The 25,017-nt window shown below is 42.7% G+C and overlaps 1 long non-coding RNA gene across 8 annotated transcripts in view; it reads left to right on the top strand.

The window, feature by feature from the left end:
- LOC126058770 (uncharacterized) overlaps window positions 1-25,017 on the top strand; it is a 275,999-nt gene that overhangs the window by 43,067 nt on the left and 207,915 nt on the right. For 7 of the 8 annotated variants that reach the window (XR_007513285.1, XR_007513284.1, XR_007513287.1 and 4 more), the window contains exon 3: window positions 21,501-21,568. This is a non-coding gene — a long non-coding RNA (uncharacterized LOC126058770). Of the gene's footprint in view, window positions 1-15,914; window positions 15,988-21,500; window positions 21,569-25,017 lie in introns of all 8 variants that reach the window. The other variant, XR_007513283.1, reaches the window with a different exon arrangement.

The raw sequence follows: 25,017 nt of genomic DNA, 5'->3' as shown, positions 1-25,017 counted from the left end.
AGGCAATCCCCAGGTTACCAACAAGATCCATTCCTAACTGTGTCTTTAAGTCTTTAAGTAAAATTTGTAGCTAAGTCGGAACAAGGGCATATGGTTCGCATTTAGCTTTACTTTAATGCAAGAGAGGAGCTCTGGCGGTACAATGGTTAAGTGTTCGGCTGCTGACTGAAAGGTTGGTGGTTCGAACCCATCAGCTTCTCATCGGGAGAAAGATGTGGCAGTCTGCTCCAGTCAAGATTACAGTCTTGGAAATTCTATGGGACAATTCTACTCTATCCTGTAGGATCGCTATGAGTCAGAATAAAAGTTGCAGGCGCAGCAAGTGAAGGTGATTGTGAGGAAGAATTTGTTGTGAGTAGGGGTTTTTTTTTAGGGGTTGGTTCAATTGTTTCACAGTGAGGGCAGATTTACATAACGTTAAAGGCCAACTATCAGTTGTCAGTAAATCGGAAGTCCCTAACCTGGGCACTGCCTGTACGTCAAATACAGAGGCAGCTTTCTAATCTGTTACCCATTGTATTTGTATAGTGTTCTAGAGTTAAAAAATAAATTCATGTGTATTATTTCATCTTGTCCTAGATAAAATCCCAGAAGATGAACAATATTAACAGAAGGCCATAATAAAGCTCAGAAAATAATGTATGAATTGTTTAATTTAATCACAACAACTCTCTTAGGTAGCGATTACTGTCATTCCCAATTTGCAGGTGAGGAAGTTAAGGCAGAGTGAGATGAAGGGAACTGATCAAGTTCAAGGTTTTTAAATATGTTAGTCACAAACTTAGATTTCGAATTAGTTTCTTCCATTCAGCAGAACGTACTGAGTAGTGGAGACACAGAGATAAGTAAGATGTGGTTCTTCCCTCTTTTCCAACCTGGACTTCCTTTCCCATGGTTTAGGACAGGGTTTCTCAACCTTGGCACTAGTGGTATCTTGGGTTGGATAATTCTTTGTTGTTAGGTGGTAGGGGGTGGGTGGTGGTGGCTGTCCTGTGGGTTGTAGGATGTTTAGAAGTATCCCTAGCCTCTACCCAATAGATGCCGGTAGCATTCCCTACCCTGCAGTTGTGACAGCCAGAAATGTCTCGGGACACTGCCAAACATCCCTGGTTGAGATCAGCTGGTTTAGGGTCTCCACTCTGCGTGCGTTGAGCCCTTAGCTGCTCCTCTGCCATCAGTCCCAGAGGGACTGGGTGCGGGGGTATTTGAGGTTCTGGGCTGCACGTAGTCTGCACGGATGCTCCTGGGGCCCCAAGGCGTGCCCTGCTCTGGTGTCTCCAGCCATAGTGGATTGTTGCCCTGTCTCTTCTGTAAGGATTTCTCCATTTGTCATCCCTGCCTGTAAGGTCTTTGCCTCAGGAACACTCACCTTTTCTTCTCCATTTCCTATATTCCAGGAAAAAGAAGCAAAAGACAGGCCTATGGTGTCTTCTCTTCTGGTTCAGTGTATATTAGCTACACAAACAGCAAGTTTCTGTGGCTGTTACTTAAACTGCAGGGGAACATTTTATATACCTGGATTGCATTGGATTTTTCTCTGATCTGGATTGAGTAAGTAGAAAAGGTGATAGGGATTCGTCAGTAGAAAAATTTCTATCACCAATCAATCAGAAAGTATTTAATGAGCACCTAAATTTTCTGACCACAGTAACTATCACCCCAGATGTGGAATTTCCATATACAAATGAAGAAGTGTTAATTTTGAACTTTAGTTTAGTATCTTACGGTTTTTTATCTGTCTGATCTTCCCAACCCCTGGATATGCTTGGATTATTTCAGAAAGTTCGGCTTGTTGCTTGGATTTTGAGTTTCAGTACATTCTATTGTAATGTTTTCTTTTAGACATTTACATCTGCCAAGCCTGTGACATTTCTCTCATCATGTGTCTCTATGATTCACCAAATGCTTATTGTTAAGCTGTAGCTTAATTTCTATGCTGACTAATTCAGCTTGATGCACACAAAGCCTGCCGGGGTTGTGTGCAGAGAGTGGACTCAGGAACGCCACTCGGGGGACTGTGAACTATCTGAAAAGGGAGACACCCAGGCCTTTACCAGATTATTTTCTGATTTAAATTCAACAGGACAATCTATTTTTAATACACAGCATGTATGATTTTGTGAAAGAATTGCTGCTCACTCTTCCACTTTGGATTTATCATAAGTGATTTCCCTGGATAATAAAAGGCCTAAGATATCATTTGGTTGGCAACTTTAAGCCCCTCTGAATATCCTTCCATACTTCATTCTGGTTTTCTTTTTGAATTATCCCCTTTATAGGAAGATTTTCTTTATAGCTAACCATTTGAATTATGCAGGACATGGCTTGATTGATGTATACATTTGCATCATAGGAGAGTCACAAAGCTTAAATATAGGTTTAAATATAGCAACTCTGTAGACTTTTCTCATGGGTGGTTTTACTTGGTAATGTGGGGTTTTAAGGAACGGCTGCTGTCCCAGCCATGACTAACCTCCTTCTCCCTTGTCTGCCTCTCACTACAAAGGCTGAAAACATTAATACCCATTTTTCCAGGCTGCCTTGAATCTAGACATTTCCATATGACCTAGTTCAGGCCAATAAGATGGTGAAGGAAGTATACTGAGGGTGGAGGAGTTTCTAGGAAAGATTTCGCCTCATTGTTAAGAGGAGAAAGATATGCAAGGACCATGCTCTCACTGCCCTAACTACCCATCTGCTCCTTGCCTTTCAATACATGTGAAAATGGCTGCAGCTCTAGCAGCCATCTTGTGACCATGAGGAAAGGTCTTTCCTCAAGAGAATTGCAGAGATGCCAGATTGGGGACTTCAGTGGAATAGAAAATATAACAAACAGGGGCTTAACCCATGAGAACATAAGTAAGGACACTGATTATTTAATTTAGCGTAGGTGTTTCCGGGGGTGGTTCTATTACCTGTAGCTGAAAGCAACTCAACAGCAACTACAGCTCAGGTCAAAGCTCACACACTAATTAGCAGAGCTAATGGTGAAGCCTGGGGCTTTCGACCTCTAGTGGAACCCTCTGCCTTTATGCCTCTGTAACTCTGTATGTGTAGTTTATGAAATCAAAAGTACACATAGAATACTTCTACACATGTACAAGGTACGAGTAAGACATAGGAAGATACATAATTTAAAATTATGATTACTTTATAAGGACCTATAAAATTGACAAAACCCAGTGAACAGTAAAAACAAGGCTGAGAGTAGGTTCTAAAGATGAAAATATCTGTGCAATATTTAAGTCTGGATTAATACAAAACAACACAGAAGCTCCCAAATCCGGTACTCTGATGGCTAAAATGAATTCATTACAATTTAATTTGCTCCCATCCCTTTAATTCTATAGTCTCTTGTAGGTCCTTCTCCATCTTGATGTCAACCGATTAGAGGGTACCGTAGGGATCATTCTCTCAGAATCTCCAAAAAAAAAAAAAAGAAAAAACAGGGAGCAGCTCCCTAGCTCTGAGTCAAGTTTATCCACTTCTCTTTGGCTTTCTACATCAAGGCTAGCAGTATTTCTAATGAAGCTTCTCTCTAACATTCTGAGCATCCTTGAAGGAACTTGGCTTTTTGTTCACAACTACGCCTACATTAAGGGTACATGTAAAGTTGTTAAAAGGCCTAGGTGTGCAGATTGCATTTTGAATATAACTCTTTAAGACACAGAACCTTATAGGATTTAGAAATCAAAATTACTTTAGACTGGCAGCTTGTATGCAGTAAGATTCATCTCAATATAATTTTAAAGAGCTGAGGTCCTAAGCTGCCTGAATCAGCCTTTGAAAGAAAAAGACTAGCTCATTATGCCATGGCTGCGCTCCTCTACTGACTACAAGAGGCTCACATATGCTAGCGCAGAGCAGAGTAATGCACTGTGACATGTTCAGAGGAAGAATTACATTCCACGAGACAAGAAAGCCATTGATACGGGCTTTTATGCAATTTGATTAATAAACTTCTCAAAGGATTACACCAAAATCAACTGCTTTCTCTAGAATAATGTGCAACAGGTGGTGAAAAACTTCCTAACAGCTGGCAGCAGAATTCACCGCAGGAAGAGAGCTGGTGCTGTTAGGCAGAGGATTGTAAGACATCTCTTGCAGAAGAAGGTGAGACCCTGAGGGCTTGGGTGTTGTCTGGCCCTGTTGGAGGGTGTGGAGGAGACAGCAAACTGCTCAGCACAACAAGGAGAGGCATTTGTGCTCTTGGAAGAGGGTCTGAGAGGAGAAGGGAAGAGCAGGGAGAGGCACGGAGGTATAAGAAGATAGTGTGAGGCTGAGGCTATAGAGGGTGAGGGAGCCCATGAAGCGTTCCTGGTGGTACCAGGGGTGAAGGGCTTCCAAACAGAGGATGTCTTCTTCACATCAAAGTTGTTTGTTACATGAACTCTTTCAGTCTCCCTCCAAACAGACAGCAAGATCTGATAAACACAGAAATTGCCTTTGTGAGTGGATGTTTTTGTGGAATTCAAGGAGGGAGCTGCATCTTACATCAGAATGTGTGCAGTGTGGACCAGAGATAACATCCACGAGATGGCAAGGTGATGTGTAGACTAAAGTAGAAGCAGGAGCCAGAGGGGAGCACAAGAATTTAAAATCACCCTTTATCTCCACTCCCTTTTTGTTGGAAATGTTTGGAAATCTTGGGGAGGTTTTGAGGATTTGAGTAACACCATCTTGTTACTTGAATAAGACTTGTGAAGTCTATGCTGGATGGGGAGTTGGGCATCTTCATCCTGGCTCTTCTGTGTGCCCATGAGAGTGAGCTGGGTAGCTTTGTTTGCCTCTTCAAATTCAGTCTCCACCTTTGTCCATCCTGCTCCCTGTTCTGGGAGGCTGGCCTCTGTGGACCTGGCCCCTGATTAGGTTTGTCTCTTGAGGAGCCCACTGCAGTGCCTCTGCAGAGTTTAGAATGAGGGAGGAGAATGAGGCCAGGGTTTCTATTCCCCTGGCTCCCTCCCTGTGAGGTCACTTTGGGTTAATGTGATCTGAATATCACCACTTCTTTTCAAGGTGACTGTCTTTCCTTTTAGGTCTAATAACCATTCCCTTCTTTCCTACCTTGGTCCTATATAGGGTGACTAACCTCCCCCCCCACCCCCCCACCGGTTTTCTGGGAATGAGGGCTTTCCCAGGTTATGGGACTTCCTATTTTAAAGCTGGGAATGTCCTGGGCATACTGGGATGAGTTGGTCACTTTAACCCTAGGAACAGTTACTAGCTCCTTTGCTGTTTCTAGATTTAGGTAATCAAAATATCTCTTGTGGTTTCTCCACACTCCAACCAGCCAAAAAAAAAAAAAAAACCCACCACTGTCGAGTTGATTCTGACTCATAGCGACCCTATAGGACAGAGTAGAACTGCCCTGTAGAGTTTCCAAGGAGTACCTGGCAGATTCGAACTGCCAACCTCATGGTTAACAGCCATATCACTTAACCACTATGCCACCAGAGCTTCCACGCTCTAACCATACCTTTGTAAATAGTCATTTTGTAAACAAATAAACAAACCCACCCTTCTGAAGTTACCTTAATTCAAGTGTGCTGTCTCTTTCCTGCTGGGGCTTTGACTCATACGCTGGGTGAGCGTGAATACCCATGTCGTGTCCTCTCTGGGTTTTGGTTCCTATAATGCCAAATGGGAAACCCTGGCGGCATAGTAGCTAAGAACTACACTGCTAACCAAAAGGTTAGCAGTTCAAATCTATCAGACGCTCCTTGGAAACCCTATGGGGCAGTTCTACTCTGTCCTATAGGGTTGCTATGAGTCGGAATCGACTCGACAGCAATGTTTTTTTTTTTTCTAATTGCCAAATGAGAGGGAATCACTAGAACATTTCCTCCACCTTTCCAGCTCCAACATTATATGATTCTCTGAATAAAATGGCTAAAAAGAACATCATGATCTTTATGTCCTAAATTTTTAAACTGCCTACTTGATTTTCTTTGTCGTCTTCTAGTAAGTTAAGATCCAAGAATTCTTGAGGGCTTCCTATTGCCAGGTGTAGGCTGTGCCTTGAGGAAATTGAGATGTAGATCACATAGTCCTGGTCCTGGAGAAGGTCATATCTGGTCTAGGGGGAGGGAAGGAGAGAGAAGTCACACTGTTAGCAGATTATCACAGTACAATGCTTCATTTGCTATGGAGAGAGATTTATATGTGATGCTCTAGAAGCTCAAAGAGGGGGTGCCCAACCAAGTCCAAGGGAGTTAGGGAAGGCTTCCTGGAGGAAGGGTCACCTGAACTGGGTTTTAAATGATGTGTGGGAGCCAGCTGAGGAGATAAGAGGCCATGCAAAGGGCAAGGAGAGCAATTCTTGCAGAGGAATGGTGTGAGAAGAGGCATGATAGGACAAAGGGCATTCATCATGGAGTGAATGTGGGGAGATTTCAAGGTGGAGTAACATTAAAAAAAACAAAACCAAACCCAGTGCCGTCGAGTCAATTTAGCTGTTGAGTATTGGTGAAGCCTAACATGTGAGGCAGGAAATACATCTGGAGAAGTAGGCAAGGCCTGGATCATTGGGAGACTCACAAGCTGCCTGTGAAGGTGATCCATTACCTTCGGATAAGAGAAAACTACTACATGAAGGGTTGTTCATCCATTGAGAAGAGAAATCTAATATTTAAACATTTAGGGTTTTTTTTCCCCCTCCAAAAATAAAATATAAAGAGCAGCTCTAAGCCAAGGGAAAAAAACAAACAATGTGTGTTCAGCAACCTTTCTGAAATGTTGCTCACGCAATGGAACTTCCCTGTATTTATAGCTATTTATAGCTAGATGGGATTATACAGTGATGCCATGATTGGGAAAGTTGAGCACACTCTACCTCAAAGATTTCTCTGAAGGAAAAATAGCAAATACCAGGCTTGACAGATTCATCTTGGTTGTCTTTATTCATTTACTTCAATATTCTTTTTGATTTACCCATTTTGAAGATTTGGGTTTCGAGGGCAAAAGCATTTCTTATTTATAGTTGCATCACCAGCAATTAAGACCTTGTTTGGCACAGAGAGGTGCTCAATGTATATTCCAAGAACAAAACACATTCATGGGTGCCCGCTGAGCAGTAAGTACCAGGTACACTAAGGCCAAGTAGTAGAGTAAGAAAAGATATAAATTCCTATCCCTAATTACAGGCTGCGAGTTAAAAAACTAACCGTAAAAAGTCATTTTGATACTGCTAGAGAGTATAGAGTGTGCATTAGGTGTTAAGAGATATTGGTGTTATTTTGTAAAGTATGGTAATGCCATTGTGGTTGTACGTTGTATTGTTGTTGTTAGATGCGGTTGAGTCTGTTCCGACTCATAGAGACCCTATGCACAACAGAACGAAATGCTGCCCCATCCTGCGCCATCCTCACAATCATTGTAATGCTTGAGCTCATTGTTGTAGCCACTGTGTCAATCCACCTCATTGAGAGTCTTCCTCTTTTACACTGACCCTATACTTTGCCAAGCATGATGTCCCTCTCCAGGGGCTGATCCCTCCTGAAAACATGTCCAAAGTATGTAAGATGCAGTCTCGCCATCCTTTCTTCTAAGGAGCATTCTGGTTGTACTTCTTCCAAGACAGATTTGTTCCTTCTTCTGGCAGTTCATGTCATATTCAATATTCTTCACCTGTACCACAATTCAAAGGCATCAATTCTTCTTCAGTCTTCCTTATTCATTGTTCAGCTTTCACATGCATATGATTGAAAATACCATGGCTTGGGTCAGGCACACCTTAGTCTTCAGGGTGACATCTTTGCTTTTCAACACTTTAAAGAGGTCCTTTGCAGCAGATTTACCCAATGCAATGCATCTTTTGATTTCTTGACTCATGCTTCCATGGCTGTTGATTGTGGATCCAAGTAAAATGAAATCCTTGACAACTTCAATCTTTTCTCCTTTTATCATGATGTTGCTCATTGGTCCAGTGTGAGGATTTTTGTTTTCTTTATGTTGAGGTGCAATCCATACTGAAGGCTGTGGTCTTTGATCTTCATTAATAAGTACTTCAAGTCCTCTTCACTTTCAGCAAGCAAGGTTGTGTCATCTGCATAACACAGGTTGTTAATGAGTCTTCCTCAAATCCTGATGCCCTGTTCTTCATCATATAGTCCAGCTTCTTGGATTATTTGCTCAGTATACATTGTGGTTGTATAAAAAATCTTTTTTTATTTTTACTGGTAAAAATGAATGTACTTAGGGGAGAAATAATATTGTATCAGGGATTGTCATTAAAATATTGTCACTCATGCCTTGAAAAATCTTATTAAAAAACAAAATATATATGTATATGTCGTGAATTCAATTGTGTCCCCCCAAAATATCTGTCAACTTGGCTGGGCCATGCTTCCCAGTATTGCGTGGTTGTCCTCCATTTTGTGATTGAATTTCCTCAATGAGGCAGGTTTGGATTATGGTGAAGAGGGTTAGGGTGGGATGTAACACCCTTGCTCAGGTCACATCCCAGATCTCATGTAAAGGGAGTTTCCCTGGGGTGTGACCTGCACCGCCTTTTATCTCACAAGAAATAAAAGGAAAGGGAGGGGAGCAGAGAGGTGGGAACCTCATATCACCAAGAAAGCAGCACCAGGAGCAGAGCGTGTGCTTTGGACCCAGGGTTCCTGTGTGCAGAAGCTCCTAGTCCAGGGAAAGATTGACAAGAAGGACCTTCTTCCAGAGCCTGCAGAGAAAGCCTTCCTCTGGAGCTGATGCCCTGAATTTGGACTTGTAGCCTACTAGACTGTGATATAATAAATTTATTTCTGTTAAAGCCATCCACTTGCGGTATTTTTGTTATAGCAGCACTAGATGACTAAGACAATATATAAGTTACTGTAGAAATAACAAGAAAGAAGAAAAGATGGAAGGAGGAACGAAAGAAAAGAAAAAGGAGGAAAAGAGGGAGGGTGGCAGGAAAGGAGGAAGTAGTTACAGCCTAGGAGAACCTTACAGACTTGAAAACACATCGTGCACATTTTAACACACACTAGTAAATTCATTTTGTGATGGAGGCATGAAGTAAAAGCATAGTCACTGCGTGGACAGAGACCTAGCAGAAAAGATCATAAAGAAGATAAATTTTGAGTCAGGTTTCATTGGCTCATAACAAGAGTCCATGTCTCAAACTGAAGTCACCTTTTCTTTCCTCAGAAACCCTGGTGGCATAGTGGTTAAGTGCTACAGCTACTAACCAAAAGGTTGGCAGTTCGAATCCACCAGGCACTCATTGGAAACTCTATGGGGCTGTTCTACTCTGTCCTGTAGGGTTGCTATGAGTCGGAATCGACTGGATGGCAACAGGTTTGGTTTTGTTTTGTTTTTTTCTTTCCTCTTCTGTACAATAGAGAAATGTTTCTTGTTTCTTCTCTACATATAACAGTATTTAGAAGAGAGGTAAATGGGATAAGGCACTAAATTGGCTACAATGCATAAAAACGATCTGGATAATTACCTATAGACGATAACCTTTTCAGGGCTAATTGTGTGGTCCTGTTGCTGATAATAGTAACATCATTCTGTCTTTCACTAATTAATTAAAATCTTACTGAATGTCTACTACACCCTGAGCAATGCATTAGGCATGAAAGTAGAAAACATGACAAAGTTCCCACCAGCACTGTGCTTACATTCTAATGGACATCTAGGGAATATGATCATAGCTTACAAAGAGCTTTTGTGTATGCAATTAATTTCTTGTCTTTGATCTTGGCAACAGCCTGGTGAAGTTGTTGGTTGCCTACAAGTCAACTCCATCTCATGGCAACCCCACGTACAACTAAAGGAAACCTTGCCCAGTTCTGTGCCATCTTCACAATGTTTGTATATTCAAGTCCATTGTTGTGGCCACTGTGTATCTTGAGTGCCTTCTAACTGGGGGGCTCACCTTTCAGGACAATATCAGAAAATATTCAGTTGTGATCTATACGGTTTTCACTGGCTAATTTTCATAAGTAGATTGCCAGGCTTTTCTTCCTAGTTTTAGTTTGTCCACTGAAGCCTGTCTGCCATGGATGACCTTGCTGGCATCTGAAATACTGGTGGCATAGCTTCCAGCATCATGGCAACATGCAAGTCATCACAGTATGACAAACTGACAGGTGGCAGCTGGTGTGCTTAGCCACTGTATAAGGTGATCCACTTTTTTAAACCTGAAGTTCAGGCTGTTTCATGGCTTGCCCATGGTCATGTAGCTAATAAATGGTGGCAAAATGATTCAAAACTAAATTTTTTCACTTGGAATCCGTTATTCTCCACCTCATCACAGCCTGCTTTTAAGTCACTTCTGTTAATAAAAAGAAAATGCAAGTGCAATATGAATAGTGAGTATAGGTATGAATGTCTGGGGTAATGGGGCAATGCCAGCTCTTTTGGCCATAAGCAAATGTTAGTTTGGGAGCTAATCTGTGGTGTAGATCTAAAGGATGGCTCTGCTAAGTAGAAGCACGTTGTGACACTTTAGGGCAGTGGCGTCACTAGGAGGGTGGGGAGGGGGTGTGGACCACACTCCTGACACTGTCAGATGGGGTTACATCAAAATGATCTCAGGTCTATGGCAGCGGCGGCAGCAGCGGTGGCGGAGGCAGGTGAGCAGAGTTGTTGGGGCAGGTGCTGCCAAAGCAGTGGCTTCACTTGGGTTGGTCTTACCCATAACCGATTGTGGTAACTTGTCACCCCCCACCCCCCACCCCCAACCAGTCAGGGTGCAGGTGGCTGGGCCGCGGCATCTGCCATTAGGCACAGACGAGAATCTCCACCTTGGGCAGCCTAAGAGGCGGGGAGAGCTGAAGGGAGCCGCCAGGGTTGGGCCGGGCTGCTCCGCCGGCGGGGAGGGGGGGACACCAACACTGGGTGACACCAACCCTAGTGATGCCACTGCTTCAGGGGAGACTTCCTGTTACCAGTTAATTATCACTTAAATTTGTCAGGAAGAGAAAAAGCACCTCTCACATCTTATTTTAAAATATGAAAACCTCAGAAAAGTTTGAGAGCTATTTGCTGCATTTCCACCTCCACGGGTGTCCCCAGAGTCAGACATGAAACACTCGATGGGAGAGGACTGTCAGAGAGGGGCCCCCCAAGGAGCTCCTATGAGGCGAGGGGTGGCACGCGATGCAAGCAACACACCTGAGGGCCTGGGAAGGGAAGAGGGGGGGATGGGAGTAAGAGGTGTATCTTTAATGCAGCTAATCAGGGGTGATTTGTACCCAGAAGGGTTTTTGATGCTAAGTGAACAATGCCAGACACAGACGGCCACATATTGTATGATTCCTTTTTATTAAATAACCAGAACAGACAAACCCATAGAGACAGAAAACAGATTAGTGGCCACCAGGGGCTGGGGGGAGAGGGGGAATAGGGAATGACTGGTTAGTGAGTCTGGGTTTCCTTTTGGGCTGATGAGAATGTTCTGGAACTAGATACTGGTGATGGTTGCACAACACTGTTAATGTTCTAAATGTCATGTGTTAAGTCTTATGTTAGGTGTATTTTACCACAGTAAAAAAATTCGTACACACATATACAAAACAAAACAAAAAACCGCCTTACAGGTTGGTTAATACAAACTTCCATCTCTAAGGTACTTCTACAACATACCTGATTGTACTTGAATATGCTCACTGAGAAGGAAATCACCATCTCAAAAGTAAGTTACATTTCTGGGAGCCTGGATTGTTAGCAAAGCCACTATTAAAGTGAATTAAAATCTATATTCTGTTAAAAAAAAATTTGCCTAGTAATAGAATGAAAAAAGGTGTCATGTGTCTCATACATTCTCCACAATTATATTTGTGCTTTAGTACAAGTGTGCAGTTCTGGGAAGGAGGCAACAGTTGTGCAAGGAAAGCTATGTAAAGACATGTTCCAATATAAAGGAGGGTTGTTGCAGTTTCTGGGTGTAAAACAAAAGGGTTTGTGTGGGATACAGCAGTTGTGTCTAGGATTATTACAGCACTTGGTTGTAGATTATTCAATACCTGGCCTTAATGTCCACTGCCATGGTTTGGACAGGAGTCTAAGAAGATTTCCAAAATTTTCCGTTTGAAGAACTATGATACTAGGCCCCTTTTAAAAAGAAAAGATATGCTTCTACTTGAAAAAAAGGCATGAGAAAAGCCGTATTTACCAAAATCACGTGTTTTATAAGCAGATACACAGTAATGTCTTTAAATAACAAAGCCCCCAAGGGCTTTGATTTGATTTATAAAATACAATTCACCCACATTTCCAAAAACATGTCTATTGTGTATTTCCAAGCACAAATACGCATTTCCTTTGCTTTCTTTATATGCTACAACCTAAATAGCATATATACATACACAGTTTAACACTAGCAGAGATTAATATTTCAGAAAGTATTTCACATCCTGTTTAATGGTGAATAAGATGAGTAGAAAAAACTAGTCCCTCTGAGCAGGGGTTAGAGGGCTCTGTTGAGAAAAGGTGGTAACAGCTTATGTTGACTTCAAATTCACCCAGTTGTTGGCTCCCCAGTCCCTCATCATTATGCACCTTTTGTGCCCCTCACAGCTCATCTGGAGTGCCATGAGTAATTAGTACTCCGTTCCTCCAGGGTGTGGAAGAGCTTTGTGGTAGCACAATGGAAGATGTGAATATTGTCCCTGGGAACTAGCAGGGTTTTGTATTTTCAAAGCCCTGCTTTTAGATGGTTGCAGCATAAGAACATTTGAACAATGTCTTATCTTTTTATCATCAGTGTAGCAGAAAAATACCAGCTTGAGGATGTGGGCTGCTAAAAGCTGTCAGAGGCTGCCTACCTCGAGTATTTTGTGATGACGTTAGATGCTTTCTGCAATCTGTACTCAGATTTGACTCAATGTGGGAAGAAGCCAGAAATACTAGGGCACCTCAGAAAAAAACATGAGAGCAGCAGGGGAGAAACCCAGAGCCAAGGCAGCTTTGTTTTAAACCTGAGGGTCAGGAGACATAACCAGGTTAAGATACAAAGGACATGAAAAATACACATCTTTGCCCAGAAAGCGGTGAATCCTGTGTAAAGAAGAACCCATGCCAAGCTTCTGTTCACTGAGGCTTTGAGACCTGTGATTTTCTCTAAAGGTGGGAGGGGCAGGTACTTGAGATGAAGACGAGGCCCAGAACACAGTGTGATAGGGAAAAGTTTGCCTCTCCCTTCCTCCTTTCCTGTGGGTTTATTAGGCAGGCAGGCAGGCAGGCAGGCAGGCAGGCAGGCAGGCAGGCAGGCAGGCAGGCAGGCAGGCAGGCAGGCAGGCAGGCAGGGGCAGGCAGGCAGGCAGGCAGGCAGGCAGGCAGGCAGGCAGGCAGGCAGGCAGGCAGGCAGACAAATCAGTGTGCAAAGAATAGGTTTGCTGGAGTAACAGCTGGGTAAATGGCAAATTATGCAATTTTACAGGCACACACGCATCTGCAGTTGCACAGAAATGAAATTATATGAGGCAAAGGGCTCCGCGGTGCCAGCTTTGGGATGAGAGCTTCCCTGGCCACTCTGCTTGGTAAAGGGTTTTATTTGGAATCTGCCTTGCAGCCTGCAGTTCTGAGATGTGCCATCCCTAGCACAGAGGTAGTGTTTACTCACCCATGTGAAGAGGACATTTTAACTCTCCATCTTCCCCTCCGGCGTGCAGTATTGATTTTCTGCTGTGAGGAGATGGAAAGACTTTTCTTCAAAGTACCTTCGGAGGTAGAATCGGCAGTGGACCAGGCTTTGCAAGCAAGGACCTGCGTTTAGGGAAAAGAGTATGGCTTTCTCAGTCGCAAATTGTGTTTGTGTAATTTACTAGTAATAACAAGTTCATGCTTTACTGTTAGTTGTTCAAGGAAAAAAAAAATCCAACAGATTGAAGCTGTTTCATCACTTGATTAGTCTAAACAAGTCTGGGTAATTAGCCTGGCTAATTAATACCTATGTCTATTGTGCAGTTTGAGCTGACATGTTTTAAAGGTGGTGGCAGTTCAAAAATGTAGAAATAATTACTCTGTAAAACTGGGCAGGAGGCATACTTCCATGGGATTTCACCCTGAATATGCAAACGATTTTCAAAATGAGATTTTGCAAAAATGAGGAATATTTGAAAATTCTCCAATCTAGAACTGTTTTTTACAAGTGTTTATGGAAACCCTGATTCTGCTTTGCAGGCATGAAAGGCTTACCAGCAGCATCATAAATAAATAAAATAACAGAACTATCCCTTGTTCTAAAAAATCTCAGTATACACTGTGCTGAATTTGTAGACTTGATAAAGCAGAGAACTGTCCAGGGTCTTTTATAACCTTGAAATTAAGTGCTCAGGTTCAATGGCTCCCCATTGCTTACCAAATTAAGTACGATTCCCTTGCCTGGCTTTGAACCACATATACCCAATGCCTACAGGCCAAGTGTGAGATTGCAACTTACTTTTAATAGATGTAAATGCCATAAAATATAGTACTCAGATATAGGAGAAATTTCTGAGGCCTAGAGTAAGAGGAGAGGAGGAGTTCCTGGGTGGTGCAAACAGTTAACATGCTTGACTGCTAACTGAAAAGTTGGAGGTTCAAGTCCACTGGAGGCACCTCAGCAGAAATGCCTACCTCCAGAAAATCGTCCATTGACAACCCTTTAGAGCACAGTGCTACTCGGATGAACTCTTGATGAATTGGAGTCCACTCTACAGTAACTATTTAGAGTAAGAGGAAAGGACAGAATGTTTGGAACAAAGGGGAACAGATTTATTGACTCATTGATTTATTTGTGATGTATTTCCTGAAAAGTAACTGAAGGAGATGCATGGTGAATGGTACTCAAAAGAATTTTAAATATCGAAAATCTGCCATTAATAAGTTGTTGGTAGTTTCTAGTACTAGAGGCAGAAGCACTGACTCACTTTGGAGCACACTTTTTTTGTTTTGGAAATAACCAGCTTTGGTGGAGTCTTTTAGTTATATAGATGTGGAGCAAATTTTAATGGGAGTCAAGGATGGCTCTTGGAGGAAAGGTACTGATCCCTTTGCATTTGAGATTCAATGTTTGATAACATGTCTGATGGACTGAAGTGGCTGTGGTTGAGGATGTTGTTTATAAATGAAGGCTTCAAGAGGAAACTGACTTAAAGGAGGAGGGCAGTCTTGACATACATGTGTGTATGTGTGACTTAAGAGCTGAGTCAACAACAGATTATGGCTTTGGAAGACCAGACTGGTTAGTGTGATGTGAGTACTACTAAGTGTAAGCCTGAGAGAGACGCTTACTCCAGATCTTCCCTGTACCCTGAGAAAGCATAGCCATAGTCACAAGTTCCACATCACCAGGACATGAAAAGGAGTGGACAGGAACTACTCAGGATTGCCAGAGAATGTGGTTAATGACCTTGTTTTAGCAAAGAACCCACGATGCAGAAAACAGAGCTTTTCAGACGACAGACACAACTTTCCAGCCCATTGGAGTTCTTAGCTTGCGGTGGAAAGGTGGTGGTGGGGGGGGGGGGGTCTAGTGAGGAAGGAAATACATTATTGGGATAAGTGGAAATAGGGGTCCAAACTGGTTAGGTAAAAAAAAAAAAATTTTTAATTGAGCTTATCATGTACCCCAAGCTGGGGAAACAGGACATACTGGTTGTATAACATAGGCTCTTCCAACTTTATAATGGGATAATAAAATTTTCACAAAAACTAAGGTACTAATAGTATGTGGTATGTGTCATAAGAAGAACGCAAACAAGGAGATACAGGGGTTCTGAGGAACAGGAGTTTACATACACCTGGAGTAACCAAAACAAAGACATTTCGGGTAGAAGGAATGGCCAGAAGAGTTTCAGAGCAAAGAAAGAAATTCAGAGTAGAATAGCAGGAGATCTGTAGGAAAGCAGTAGACAACTGGGAACAGACTGGGCTTTGTGAATTAAATGGAAGACGGTAGGGCTTATTGATGTTTCTGTACATAGGAACGGCGTAAATACAATGGTGCTGGTGATTGAGAGCGGCATGGATTGGTGTGCAAACACTCTGAAAGCAACGGTGAGGAACAAATGCAATTTGGTTGACTGGCAGTAGGATAAGAACTTCCCGGAACTGTCCTGACTGATGCTGAAGAAACTTGGGAACTCTGTCTAACCTCCTCTAACTCACAAGGGGGAAGGAGAACTCAGACTAACATCCCAAGGCTGAGTCCTATGAGGCGAGGTTCAGGCATGCCTCCTCTCTCCGCCATCTTTACCAATTCTGACACCAACTGTTCCTCCCACAGCACTCTATTTCTCTTCTGGGTTCAATAATTCATTGCAATGGCCACACAGAACTCACAGACCCATTCACGATTATGGGGTTTATTAGAGAAGTAACAGGTTACAATTCAGGCTCCCTGAATTGGCCCTAGGCCTCTCCCCAAAGGCACTCAGCTTTCTCTCTCCGTGTGCCTGGGATGCCCACCGTGCTGTCTCCTGCTGCCAGGTCTCTGCTTCCAGGTCTCTCCTGACACTGCTTCTCACCATTTTCAGAGTTACAGCTTTCTCTCTCCATTTCTGTCTCTCTTGCTTCCAAGGGCTTTTCCGTGCAGGAATCCTGGATCCAAAGATCACACTCTCTGTTCCTGTCTGTTCTTCCTTGGTGGTAGTATGATCTTCCTCTCTGCTCTGGAATTGGCTCTCTTTTAAGGCAAAACTGACCAATCCCCTTGGTAGGCCACAATTACCCTATCACACAGTCCCGGCCAGTCACCTGAATGTGAGTTACAAGACCAAGGCTAGAAAAGCCACACACAAAAGTAATTAATCTACCACAGACACCTTCCTGCTGTCCCTCCTCTTCAGTCACCCTGAAACCCTTGAAAAATAAAACATGGAGAAGCCATATAGAGATGTGTGTAAGTGTGCCTCTGTGTATATGAGTGTGTAAAGAATTCTCACAAGGTTGATTTAGATTTTTGAAATGTTCCTTTGGCCTCAGATGGATTGGAAGAAACGAGACTGAAGGCAGGGAGGGTAGGGAAGGCAGTTTAGAATAGAAGTGCTGTCAAAGATGGAGAAACATTATGGGGTTCAAGAGAGGGAGAAAGCAGGGCAAGTGGGGGAGCTCAGTAAAGTGCCATTTGTTGTGGGCCTTTTTGAGGGTTAAGAGGGCTTCAAAAGGTAGAAGACTAAGGTGAGGGTATTTAAACCAAAGCATGGAAGTAAAATGAATACACAATGCCATTGGGCCAGAGCATAGAGTTTGTGAGAGAGACTAGTAGGAGAAAAGGCTTGATTGATGACTTGGAAATAAATACCAGGTAAGGGAATCTGTATGTAATTTGGCAAGCAATGGTCTTTGAAGGCTGGACTTTAGAACAGCATAGTAATGTGATTAGAACTGTGCTCCACAAAGACTAATATAATAGAGGTTTACTGAGTAGGTTTAAGAGAGAATGCTGCAGGACAAGCAGTTGGAAGGCTGATAGCTATTAGGCAGTGAAGGTTGAAAGCCAAGGTTGAAGCTGTGACAATTGAAAAGAGGGGCCATATTTTAAAGATATTATAGAAGCAAAATCTATATGACAATTGATTTGGGTACAGTAAAAAGGAATGGGAGGGAGAAAAGCAGATGTTAATATTTGCAGAGAGTGTGACTGAAAAAAGTAAAGATAATATTAACATGAGGAAGAAAAACTGGTTTGGAAAACAAGGATATGATTTCACCTTCAGACATTTTGAGGTTAACCAGCTAGTGAGATAATCCGGTGAAACTCTTTAGGATCCACTGTGAAACATGGTTTGGAATTTAGGAACGAGGTCAGAATCGTTGGTAGTGGTGGTGTCTTCAAGTTGGTTCCGACTCATAGCGAACCTTTATGTACAATAGAAGAAAACACCACCCAGTCCTGCACCATCCTCACAATTGTTGCTATGCCTGAGCCCATTGTTGCAGCCACTGTGTCAATCCAGCTCATTGAGGGTCTTTCTCTTTTTCACTGACCTTCTACTTTACCAAGTATGATGTCCTTCTCCAGGGACTGATTCCTCCAAATAACATGTCCAAAGTATGTGAGACATAATCTTGCCATCCTTGCTTCTAAGGAGCATTCTGGTTGTACAGATTTGTTCATTCTTTTGGCAGTCCATGGTATAGTCAATATTCCTTGCCAATACCACAATTCAAAGGCATCAATTCTTTGGTCTTCTTTATTCAACGTCCAGCCTTTGCATGCGTATGGGGCGATTGAAAACACCACAGCTTCGGTTAGGGGCACCTTAGTCTTCAAGGTGACATCTTTGCTTTCCAACACTTTAAAGAGGTCTTTTGCAACAGATTTGCCCAGTGCAGTCTGTCTTTTGATTTCTTGACCGCTGCTTCCATGGGTGTTGACTGTGGATCTAAGTAAAATGAAATCCTTGCCAACCTCAATCTTTTCTCCATTTATCATGATGTTGTTTATCAGTCCATTTGTGAGGATTTTTGTTTTCTTTATGTTGAGGTGTAGTCCATACTGAAGGCTGTGGTCTTTAATCTTAATCAGTTAAGTGCTTCAAGTCCTCTTCACTTTCAGCAAACAAGGTTGTGCCATCTGCATAATGCAAGTTGTTAGTGAGTTTTCCTCCAATCCTGATGCCCTGTTGTTCTTCGTATAGTCCAGCTTCTTGGATTATTTGCTCAGCATACAGATTGAATAGGTATGGTGAAAGGATACAACCCTGATACACACCTTTCCTGACTTTAAACTGCGCAGTATCCCCTTGCTCTTGATACAAGGACAGGTTCCTCATGAGCACAATTAAGTGTTTTGGAATTCCCATTCTTCACAATGTTATCCATAATTTGTTTGATCCACACAGCCGAATGCCTTAGCATAGTCAGTAAAACATGTAAACATCTTTCTCGTATTCTCTGCTTTCAGCCAGGATCCGTCTGACATCAGTAATCATGTCCCTGGTTCCATGTCCTCTTCTAAATCTGGCTTGAATTTCTGGCAGTTACCGTCTGTATACTGCTGCAGCTGCTTTTGAATGATCTTCAGCAAAATTTTACTCATGTGTGATATTAATGATATTGTTCAATAATTTCCACAATTGGTTGGATCACCTTTCTTGGGAATAGGCATAAATATGGATCTCTTCCAGTCGATTGGCCAGGTAGGTGTCCTCCAAATTTCTTGGCATAGAGGAGTGAGCACTTCCAGTGCTGCATCATTTTGTTGAAACCTCTCAATTGGTATTCCATCAATTCCTGGAGCCTTGTTTTTTGCCAATACCTTCAGTGCACTTTAGACTTCTTCCTTCAGTACCAGATCAGAATTAGAGATACACATATGCTTATAAATGGCCATCTTGGTAAGGGGTACCTGGGATATTCCTCTTGCTGGGGTCTTCACCATTCCAGGCAAATATCACTTCATACTTTTGATGACAGTGTGTTGTAGTGGCTAAAAGTTTTCACTTTGGCTCCTGTTGAGTTGAATCCAGCTACTTACAGACTCTGTCAACCTTGGGAAAGTTACTGAGCCTTTCTATGCCTTGGTTCCTTTATCTGTAAATGGGAAATAATAATATTGGGATTGTTGCATTAACTACGTTAACACACATGAAATACCAGACTGGGTATTGTACCTGCTGGGACCTGCTAACAGAACTGCACACCCTCTTCTGGCCAGATCTTATGGCTGTGGATGTCAGGACAACCATCTTGTATGGCCCACCTAAATCCCACACAAACACTCCTTTTCTTCTGCCAGCATAAGCTGAATCCACCTAGAGTTGTTCTCTTCCATCATCTACAAGACTAAAGAACTAGACAAAGAATTTTCTGCTTTGTAAGGAAAACATCCTAAGAAAGAATTAGCATCTGCTAAGCCCTGGTGGTGTAGTGGTTAAGAATTATGGCTGTTAACCAAAAGGTCAGTAGTTTGAATCCACCAGCCACTCCTTGGGTACCCTATGGGGCAGTTCTGCTCTGTCCTACAGGGCTGCTGTAAGTCAGAATCAACTTGAAAGCAACGGATGATGAGTTTAAGCCCTGGTGGAGCAGTGGTTAAGCGCTCAGTTGCTAACCAAAAGGTCAGCAGCTCAAACCCACCAGCCATTCCTCGGTAGAAAGATGTGGCAGCCCGCTTACAGCCTTAGAAACCTTATGGGACAGTTCTACTATGTCCTATAGAGTCGCTATGAGTCAGAATAGACTCTACGGCAATGAGTTTGGTTAAACTTTTACTAAGGTAGCCCTGGTGGCACAGTGGTTAAAGTTCTCAGCTGCAAATCGAAAGTTTAGCAATTCAAGCCTACCAGCCGCTCCATGAGAGAAAGATGTGGCAGTCTGCTTCCTTAAAGATTTACAGCCTTGGAAACACTACGGGGCAGTTCTACTCTGTGCTATAAGCTCGCTATGGGTTTGAACTGACTCGATGGTAGCTAACAACAACAAGGCCCTGGGTGGTACAAGCGGTTTGCTATTGGCTACTAACCTAAAAGTTGGCAGTTCAAACCCACCCAGTGGTATCATGAGAAAACTGGGAATCTGCTTCCGTAAAGATTACAGCCAAGAAAACCCTATGGAGCGGTGCTACTCTATAACTCATGGGGTTGCCATAAATTGGAATCAACTTGATGGCAATGACTTCGGTTTTTTTGGTTTAAGCTTCACTAAGCAGGAGACATTGGATCAGGAATTGTACATACACATGACCCATGTGAATTAGCTCCACAACATTCAGGCGCAACAAACATCCTATTTCTTTTTTTTTTTTTTTAATTAAATCAAATTATGTCTGATTTGGCCCATGGCAGCCAGTGCTGGTGAGAAATTCATTTCTAATTCTTGCTGGGCCTCTTCCCCTTCTTTGGGGGAGTCCCATAACCGTAGGATTTATATAATCCAGGAGACTTGGCAAGGCCCTCTGTCTTCGGTCTGTTGTTATCAAGATGTTTATTTTGTCTGCCATCTCTCTTTGTCAGCTTAGTCCCTGGGACATTTCCCAGGCCTCCCAACCTCAAGGAGCTTAATGTCCCAGCCATCCATTAGGTACCTCATTAGGGCTTCTGCCATCTTTGGAGCAGATTTCTGGCTCTCTAGAGCCTGGCTTTCCTCCAGGCCCCCAGTCTACACTCTAGGGTTAGGGGAAAGGAATACTTTCTTCTTCCTCAGAGCATTAGTTTCCTCCTCATTTCTTCTTCATAACTCCCCCCCCCCCGCCGCCCCAATCGAGTTCTCCCAGACAGGCCTCATGGGTGTTGTCTTCAGAGCAGCTCAGGAAACCAAAGAAGTTTTTTCCCCCTGGGGCTTTGAAGTCAAGACAAAGGCCTGTCACCCCAGGATGTGGAAAAGGAGAAAGAAATAAAAGAAAACAAAAACCATCTTTTCAATTTTTGGAATTACTTAGAGAAGCAAGAAATAGGTAAAAATTAATATACCAATATATTATCTTTCCGTATGCCTTATCCCCTCTAATCTTCAGTGTGAGACTAAAAGGGATAAGTAACAGTGTGAGAGAGGTATTGTTATTGCCATTTTCTGGAAGAATTTTTTCATTCAATAAATACTTATTAAGCATCTTTTATCTGTTCTAGGCACTGGGGTTAAAAACAGTGAAACAGTGAACAAGACAGACAAAAATGAAGGCACCAAGTCTCAGAAAGTAAGTAACTTGCTTGAGATCACATAATCTATAAGTGGAAAAGCTAGAGTTGAACCCACGTGTGTCTTTCTTCAAAGTTTGAATCCACCAAACACTTCTTGGAAACCTTATGGGGCAGTTCCACTCTGTCCTATATGGTCGCTATGAGTCGGAATCAACTAGATGGCAATGGGTTTAGTATGGTTTGGTTTGGTTTTGGTTGGGGCTCTAAAGAGCATTTTTCCTCCTCCTAACTGTCTTAGGGTCTTGTCTTTGGAAAAAATAAACCAAAGCTCCTCCGCTCCCCCAGCTTGGTTCTGCCTCAGACTGGGGTCTGTGGTGGGCAGATGAGAATGGTCAGCTTTTCCTTTCCTTCCTCCAGCTTTTTTCCAGTTGCCAGCATCTACTGTTTTGGGCTCCTCCAGGTTCAGTTACAGGATCAGGGAGCACAGGCAAGGGGCAGGAAGTCTTACTTATGGTTTGGGGCCTTCTATGGTTGGAGAATATCCAGCATTTACTGTTTCTCCCAAGGGTCCCTATATAGGTTCACTGGGGATCCTCCAATCTTGATGAGGCTACCTAAATGAGTTTTTTTGAAGCCCTTCATTTGGCTTAACTTGGACAATGAGGCAGGATCACCTCCTTTCCCTTCTGCATGGGGTGGGGGACTCAAACAGAAAGCAGAGAACTCTATGCCAAGTGATCTTCAGTCCTCCCTGCCTGCTTCTGTAAACTCTCAGAGAATTGCTTATCATCTCTTATATAGCCCAGAGGTGGAGGGTGGGATAAGGGGGCCGAATCAGCTGCACAGTGTTTCAGCGGATCCTGCAGAAAATGTGAGTGTTAGCAACTCGACTGAAAAAAAAAAAAAAAGTGTTATTTAACACCCTGTTTTCTTCAAGTTTGCATTGACTCCTGACAGCCTTTAACGAGGCCCAAGATCACAGGTTCTGGAATCAAATGGCCCAGGTTTGAATCTGTGCTCCTTTATTCACTACCTACGTGACTTAAGGGAGTGTAATAACCTCTCTGTATACCCATTTTCTCTGTATAACCACCTGTGAAATGGGAGTTCCTAAGCACCAGCCTAATAAGGTTGTTGGAGGAATAGATGAGGCAGTATGTGGAAACTGGAGCGTAACATCTGACATGCGGTTAAGGTCCCATATTGTCATTATTCTCACCATTTATGCTGTACATCAATTTACAAGACAGATTAAAGACAAACGCTTCTGACTGCTTTTGAGTTTAGAGCACAGATTTTTGTAAAAACCCAGACTCTAGAGTCAAGTATTAGAGAGGTAAAATATATGCACTTCATTTAAGCTATGGCTTAATTTGCTTTAGGATGCCATGATTTCTTTCATCCTTCAGGAAAGGCTGCTGCCTAGTCTGGGCTGCTGCATCTTTTCCAATGTGGTTTTTACTCCTTTAGGGCTGGTTAGAGGCAGTGTAGCATAATTTGGAGGGCAGCTCTGACTCTAATCTTGATTCTAGCACTGCATAGCTGCAATGACTTAGTGCAAGTTATTTTTTTCCCTGCCTACAAGTCCTCACCTGAAAAATAAAGATGATAATAGTACTAACCTCATAAAGTTGTTGTGAGAATTACAGGAGATAATGTAGGTGAAGAGCCCAGCACAAAGATGGGTTCAATAAACTGGAGCAACTACGTGGTAGATGATGCTAAGTCTTGGTTATCAATCATGGATCATGAGACAAATCTGTTTGACTTCTATTGTCAGATGGACCTGGAGAGTTAGAACTAATCTCCCAAAAGTAGACTGGATATTGCTACATAAAGTCTTGAACATGTTAGATTATGAACACATAATCTAAAAGGTAGATTTAACAACTGAGGGGAGAAGGAGTCCTAGTGTTAGAAACACTGAGGGCTCATGGGGGTTCAAGAGTCCTCATTGGGAGCATAAAGAGCTCTCTGCTTTCCTCTTGGAACACTCTGCCAAGTGTTCTTTTCACCTTCTTTGCAAAATATGACCCTGTTAGAATTAAACTCATCCAAAGAGTCCTTCCTCAATTTCAAATCCTTGGAATTTATCTGACCAATGGCTTACTCCCACTCAGACTAGGATAGGTATTTCGAGGCCATTAGTAGCTGTGCTCCATACTTTTTAGTACATCTTCCTCTTCAGGACAGCTTCTGGAACCCTTGATAAAGTCTATTGAGCTGGCACTGACTCCTATTTTCTCAAAGCAGAAATGGAAGCATGGGAGGGGTGCCTCCATTCTGGAGACAATCCTTCTAGGCTTTTTTCCCCAACTGATTAAGTCTAGGCTGAGTGACTATCATCAATGCCTGTTAAATCCCAATATCCACTAGCCTTACCCACTTTCAAGCAGTATTTTCTTGAGCCTTTACCTGGGCTGGTCCTGGCTGAATGGTTTATCCAAGGGCTGCAATGATTATATGCCCTTTTTACTGGAGTGCCTAGAGATCTTCAGCCTAGTAGTCCACCTTGACCTGACATGACCTCTTGCTGTTGTGTCCTTCCCTAACCACCAGTATGCTGGCTGCCCAAGGATGGCAATACTTCTAGATGCCGATGCTGCTTGGGTGACTGTCCCCCTCTCTTTCATAGAGTTGTCTTCCTTATATGCTTATCTCTACATTACAAAAAAAAAAAAAAAAAAAGGCCATTGAGTCAATTCTGACTCATAGCGACCCTATAGGTCAGAGCAGAACTGCCCCATAGAGTTTCCAAGGAGCACCTCATGGATTTGAACTGCCGACTTTTGGTTAGCAGCTGTAGCACTTAACCACTACACCACCAGGGTTTCCTATCTCTACACAGGGGTTATTAAAACATCAGGTTAGTTAGGAACTCACATTATTATGGTTATTTGATAGAGACACAGAAGGAGAAGGGAAGGGGGAAAGAGGGAATTCTCTGTAAAAGGCTATTCTAGCATATTAGGGCTTTGTAAAAACATACATATCTGGTCTCACCCCCAAATTTTCTTTACCAGATTTTTACTGGGTACCCATTTAAATTTGTGGACTATGGCTTTTTATTGAAACCAGTCTTTCCACTTGTGTGGTTTGCCCTTCTGCATCCTAGGTGAGGTGTGAAGAAGGCAGTGAGATGTGCTCAGCCACTGATGGGAGTTTGACAGAAGAGTAGATGAAGAAAGGGTGAATAAGCAAGGACGTTGAGTATGTGGACAAGGAAGTGATTGAAAAGATATAGCACAGAACCCCAGTGAAACAGGGAGAGCGGTGAAGATAGGGATGTTATTTAAAGTCTTGGTGAGGTCCCAGAGAAGCTGTAGTCAGGCTGGTTGTGCAGGTAAATTGGAAGAAGAAGGTGTGGTCAGACAGTATGATGCCTGTCTGAATTAGGATTTTGGAAGGTAAATAGTAAAGAAAGGACAATAACTCAGGTGCTCATTAATCAATATTATTGAAGCTTGAGTAATCTGAAAATTGATAGTTGTCGTCCACTCCAGGC

This window comes from Elephas maximus, chromosome 15 (assembly GCF_024166365.1).
Source record: "Elephas maximus indicus isolate mEleMax1 chromosome 15, mEleMax1 primary haplotype, whole genome shotgun sequence".
Lineage (NCBI taxonomy): Eukaryota > Metazoa > Chordata > Mammalia > Proboscidea > Elephantidae > Elephas > Elephas maximus.
The sequence above is the reverse complement of the archived record's forward strand: the minus strand, read 5'-3'. Positions and strand labels throughout refer to the sequence as shown.